This window comes from Vanacampus margaritifer, chromosome 2 (assembly GCF_051991255.1).
Source record: "Vanacampus margaritifer isolate UIUO_Vmar chromosome 2, RoL_Vmar_1.0, whole genome shotgun sequence".
In the NCBI taxonomy this organism is placed as follows: Eukaryota; Metazoa; Chordata; class Actinopteri; order Syngnathiformes; family Syngnathidae; genus Vanacampus; species Vanacampus margaritifer.
Genome location: NC_135433.1, coordinates 56,432,860 through 56,439,508, shown reverse-complemented (window position 1 = coordinate 56,439,508; position 6,649 = coordinate 56,432,860).

The window sequence follows — 6,649 nt, the reverse complement described above, 5'->3', positions numbered from 1 at the left end:
GGGGCTGATCTTGTAAATTTACAGTTGCCCAAAAAAACGTCATACTATATTCACTACGATCAACGTATATGATCCCTGTTATTCACAAAGCCTACACTGACATGCAAGAAAAAACATTATCAGAACTCCAGGAAGGCGCATCTGCATTGCAGTATGAGCTCAGTTGTGCTCTTATATTATGTGTGAGTGTTTTTGTCACTACCGTATCTTCTGCTGTTATGGGCTTCCCTGCATGTCTTCTGTTTCTTTTCTGCTACAATAAATAATTCAGGTATCGGAGGCTACCAGTTAACCTGCAATGGAGTCTGTTGTATTCAGGAGGGGCCTGGATCCTCTGCTAGGCTCTGGAGTTAGTGTTGATGTTGTTACCACTGACGTGGCTTCATCAATAAGGAAGGTTACATGAGTAACAAAGCCTCCTACGATGTTGCTATTTTCAAGTTAGCGTCAATCAGCTCAGTAGTGCACCAGAAGTGGTGAGAATAGGTTTCAAAATATGAGCACAAACAGGAAGTACAGGTGTTACCTGCCTTAATCTTGCTGGTTTAACTGCATTTGGTAAGTGTGCCTTGTTAAGTGTAAAATTTTATCGCGTTTAATGTACATTTGTTTATTGGTCCCTTCTTGTCCCTTTGCCCATTTTATGTTCACATACTTGTACAAATAAACACACATTCAATAGTAAATTAGATTTTTGATCAAATTCAATATGTCATGGTTTGCAGTGGTTGTGGATCCAAGTGCAGGGAAGTAAGGCAGCGAGGAGGCAGAGGTGCTCAAAAAAGTGTAATTTAATCAAACAAAGCAAAAGGGCAAACAAGGTAACTCAAATAAAAACGACAAAGTCCAGATTCAAACAATCAACCTGACAACTAATAAAAAAAAATTATGATAAAAAAAGACATGGCAAGACGAGACGTGGCAAGGACGTGACGACAGCAGGACATGTGGAAGCAACAATAGTTAGTTTCCATCAAAAAAAGGATTATTATTATTATGCCCGTTTTCATCCACTCATCTTTTGAGAATATGCGCCGCCAGACGATGTTGTGGTGACAAAACTTAGGGACATCGGGTAGTTCCAGGTGGGAATGTTGGTTTTGACGGACTGAACGGAAGTTGAAGTAAATATTCTGTTTCAATTTAATTATAACTGTTTTGATTTAGTTATAACTATTTAGAATTGGACAAAATTGCTTTGATTTACTTGGTGTAGTTTTGTGTGAGAATTCAAATGATGTGAGGGGGTTGGTTTTCTTTGTTCTCTCCTTAGAACATATGAGGTGGGGGAAAGCGAATGTGTTAATTAGACCCTTTGTTTATAAGACGGCTCCTCAGAGTCTCTCTCTCTGTCTCTTCTGTAAACAAAGGCTACTCTTATCTGATTACCTGTGTTCCATCTTGGGGACTAAGAGGGGGGTAGTTGGTCAACTGTATTGAGATATCATGTGATTCTGGGAGGGACTTCTTGAGGACAAAGGATATTACCGACGGGCGGAGTAAGAAACGACACAGATGAGAAAGGAGATGGAACCGAAAGGTTCCAATCTCGTCCGTCCGTCCGTCTTCTTCCGCTTATCCGGGGTCGGGTCGCGGGGGCAGCAGCTTTAGCAGGGAAGCCCAGACTTCCCTCTCCCCAGCCACTTCAGCCAGCTCATCCGACGGGACCCCAAGGCGTTCCCAGGACAGCCGAGAGACATAGTCTCTCCAGCGTGTCCTGGGTCGTCCCCGGGGCCTCCTGTCGGTAGGACATGCCCGGAACACCTCCCCAGGGAGGCGTCCAAGAGGCATCCGAACCAGATGCCCGAGCCACCTCAACTGGTTCCTCTCAATGTGGAGGAGCAGCGACTCGACGCTGAGTCCCTCTCGGATGACCGAGCTTCCCACCCTATCTCTAAGGGAGAGCCCGGCCGGCTACCCTGCGGAGGAAACTCATTTCGGCCGCTTGTATCCGGGATCTTGTTCTTCGACCCAGAGCTCGTGACCATAGGTGAGGGCAGGAACGTAGATCGACCGGTAAATCGAGAGCTTTGCCTTTCGGCTCAGCTCCTTCTTCACCACAACGGACCGATACAGCGTCCGCATCACTGCAGACGCTGCACCGATCCGCCTGTTGATCTCCCGCTCTCACCTACTCTCACTCGTGAACAAGACCCCAAGATACTAGAACTCCTCCACTTGGGGCAGGACCTCCTCCCCGACCCCGAGAGGACACTCCACCCTTTTCCGACTGAGGACCATGGTCCCGGATTTGGAGGTGCTGATCCTCATCCCAACCGCTTCACACTCGGCTGCGAACCGCTCCAGTGAGAGCTGGAGGTCACGGCTTGAAGAAGCCAACAGCACCACATCATCTGCAAAAAGCAGAGATGCAATGCTGAGGCCACCAAACCGGACCCCCTCAACGCCTCGGCTACGCCTAGAAATTCTGTCCATAAAAGTTATGAACAGAATCGGTGACAAAGGGCAACCTTGGCGGAATCCAACCCTCACAGGAAACAAATTCGACTTCAATGCGGACCAGACTCTGACATCGGTCGTACAGGGACCGAATAGCCCGTATCAGGGGGCTAGGTAACCCATACTCCCGAAGCACCCCCCACAGAACTCCCCGAGGGACACGGTCAAACGCCTTCTCCAAGTCCACAAAGCACATGTGGACTGGTTGGGCGAATTCCCACGCACCCTCGAGGACCCTGCTGAGGGTGTAGAGCTGGTCCACTGTTCCACGGCCGGGATGAAAACCACACTGCTCCTCCTGGATCCGAGATTCAACCTCCCGACGGACCCTCCTCTCCAGCACCCCCGAATAACCTTACCCGGGAGGCTGAGGAGTGTGATCCCTCTAAAGTTGGAACACACCCTCCGGTCCCCCTTCTTAAAAAGGGGAACCACCACCCCAGTCTGCCAATCCAGAGGCACCGGGACGGTGTCCATCGGGGACCGATGTCCACGCGATGCTGCAGAGACGTGTCAACCACGACAGCCCCACAACATCCAGAGCCTTTAGGAACTCCGGGCGGATCTCATCCACCCCCAAGGCCCTGCCACCGAGAAGCTTTCCAACCACCTCGGCGACTTCGACCCCAGAGATAGGGGAGCCCACCTCAGAGTCCCCGGACCCTGCTTCCTCAAAGGAAGGCGTGTTGGTGGAATTGAGAAGGTCTTCGAAGTACTCTCCCCACCGGTTCACGACGTCCCGAGTCGAGGTCAACAGCACCCCGTCTCCACTATACACAGTGTTAACGGTGCACTGCTTTCCTCTCCTGAGACGCCGGATGGTGGACCAGAATTTCCTCGAAGCCGTCCGGAAGTCGTTTTCCATGGCCTCACCGAACTCCTCCCACGTCCGAGTTTTTGCCTCAGCGACCGCCAAAGCCGCATTCCGCTTGGCCAGCCGGTACCCGTCAGCAGCCTCCGGAGTCCCACAGGCCAAAAAAGCCCGATAGGACTCCTTCTTCAGCTTGACGGCATCCCTTACCGCTGGTGTCCACCAGCGGGTTCGAGGATTGCCGCCACGACAGGCACCAACCACCTTACGGCCACAGCTCCGATCGGCCACCTCAACAATTGAAGCGCAGAACATGGTCCACTCGGACTCAATGTCCCCCGCCTCCCCCGGGACAATGGAGAAGCTCTGCCGGAGATGGGCGTTGAAACTCTTTCTGACAGGGGGTTCTGCCAGACGTTCCCAGCAGACCCTCACAGTACGTTTGGGCCTGCCTGGTTGGACCGGCATCTTACCCCGCCATCGGAGCCAACACACCACCAGGTGGTGATCAGTTGACAGCTCCGCCCCTCTCTTAACCCGAGTGTCCAACACATACGGCCGCAAGTCCGATGACACGACTACAAAGTCGATCATCGAACTACGGCCTAGGGTGTCCTGGTGCCAGGTGCACATGTGGACACTCTTGTGCTTGAACATGGTGTTCGTTATGGACAGTCCGTGGCGAGCACAGAAGTCCAATAACAAAACACCACTCGGGTTTCGATCGGGGGGGCCATTCCTCCCAATCACGCCCCTCCAGGTCTCACTGTCATTACCCACGTGAGCGTTGAAGTCCCCCAGTAGAACGAGGGAGTCCCCAGGGGGTGCGCTCTCCAGCACACCCTCCAAGGACTCCAGAAAGGGTGGGTACTCTGAGCTGCTGTTCGGTGCATAAGCACAAACAACAGTCATGACCCGTCCCCCCACCCGAAGGCGGAGGGAGGCTACCCTCTCATTCACCGGGGTAAACCCCAACGTACAGGCGGCTAGCTGGGGGGCAATGAGTATGCCCACACCTGCTCTGCGCCTCTCACCGTGGGCAACTCCAGAGTGGAAGAGGGTCCAGCCCCTCTCGAGAGGATTGGTACCAGAACCCAAGCCGTGTGTGGAGGTGAGTCCGACTATATCTAGTCGGAACTTCTCAGCCTCGCACACCAGCTCGAGCTCCTTCCCTGTCAGAGAGGTGACATTCCATGTCCCCAGAGCTAGCTTCAGTAGCCGGGGGTCAGACCGCCAAGGCCCCCGCCTTTGGCTGCCACCCAACTCAAATTTCACCCATATTGACATTTGATAAAAACAAAATGACCCTAAATGGTGTAATTTTACCCTGAAAGTGACACAAAACACACAAAAATTTCAATATTTTAAAAAGTAATTATTTTGTACAGATGCTTAAATATTTGGGTATACTATGAGACTAATCACTGTCATTTTGACCAGTCTACTAAAGCAGATTTTACATTGATCAATGTTAAATAAAGGAAATTTGTAGTCGTGGTGGGAATCTTGAATAATGGGTGTAAATTGTATAGTTCGTTTCACAGATCTCTTTCACCTATAGTTGCCAAACTGAGCCATTAGTACAAGGGGGCAGGGAAAGAACCCATCAGCTTGACAGATATTTGACAGAGGACGCATACAGGACCCGCGGCTGTGGCCTCCTTGATCAAGACACCAATACACTAAACAGCTTCTTGGGCACTAAAGTAGCCCCCTGCTTCGTGTGTGTTCCACTAACTGTGTGTGTTTGCTTTGTCCACAACTGTGATGGGTAAAGTGGTGAAGAAAAATTACATGTGCTGTGTAGACAAGACAAAAATAGCTCTTCACACCTTAGGACAGTATAGTTTTTCAATCAACATGCTCATTTTCATAATGCGTGAGGAAACCATAGTAGGCGATTGGGTTTGAACTGTGAGGTAGATGAGCTCACCAGTTAACCACCTATTCAACATGTATACTGTAGACCTGAATTAAATAAAAAGGCATCAAATACATTTGGACACAACGCATACATTTATAAACACATTTATTGTTTATTTTTTAGCTAAATGGCTAAAATTTTACTTAAATGTAAAATGTTACAATGTCATCATGAATATATCAGACCATTCAGCCGTAACACTGCTCTTTGCGTATGAAAGTGAGAAAAAAAGACACGACATGAATTACTCAATGATTAGGGGTGTTAAAAAATCGATTCGGCAATATAACGCACTATTACTCGCACAATTCTCGTATCGATTCAATATGGAGCCGAATCAATTTTCTTAGATAAATTTTTGATGGAAATATTCAACAAAATGTCTTAATTAGGGTTAAGGTTCACACTTTAAGCTTGGAAGAATGTTATATTAATGGAAAAACTAAGCCTTAAAATTTGATTTCAATGCTGTTCAAACGTGAAACACAATGCAACCTGTTTGTTAAATACAGTGGCACATAGTTATAAGCCTGAAGTACATTTTCATACAAATCTTACAGTGTACATGTACAAGTTGACTGATTAGTATTTTCTAAATTTAAAAAATAAAAATCACAATAATTGACTTAGATTCGTATCGGGATTAATCTGTATCGAATCGTGGGCTATGAATCGTGATACAGATCAAATCGCTAGCTACAAGGCAATTCACCCCCCTAATGAATAATAATTAAGAATGTGCTTAAAAAGGGGTGCTGTCAAAATGTCTACAGCATTTAAAAAAATATATTTAATTAAATTTTATGCATTGATAACACGTCTCGGTGGGTGATTGGTTAGGTCAGCACATCTGCCTCACAGATCCCAAATCACTGTGTGGCGTTTGCATTTTCTCACTAAGAACTTTTAGGTTGAACTGGAAAGACTATTTGCATTAAATAAATTAAAACAATAAACAAAAAATAAAACTAATTTTAATTATAGACCACTTGAAATATTAACAAGTTGTAATAAATTATTTAAATGAGTTCATGCTCAAATACTTTGTGAAAGATTACTTAAAAAAAGAAAAAGGTTGTTTTTTAAACTTATACAGTGTTTGATTTGTTTTCAGTTGTAGGCCATGAGTCACCAACTTAGTGCCCACAGCGATGAGGTTAGCCGCCAAGCACCACATGAGTAGCCTACTGCACGGGCCTACTCTAAAAGTAGCTCACCAGTACAGGAACATCTGAATTTTTTAGGACTATTAGGTGACCATTTCAAAATGTAAATACTGGCAGAGATCTGTACAAATAAATTGCTGTTGCATGTTAATACAGTAGTCCTAATTATTATGAGAAATCGCTAACATGATCACGTGCACTTCACATAATGAATATCATGAATTACTCATAAGTTTAAAGGTGAGCACAATTGTTATTTTGGATGTGTGTATCAAACTGGTAGCCCTT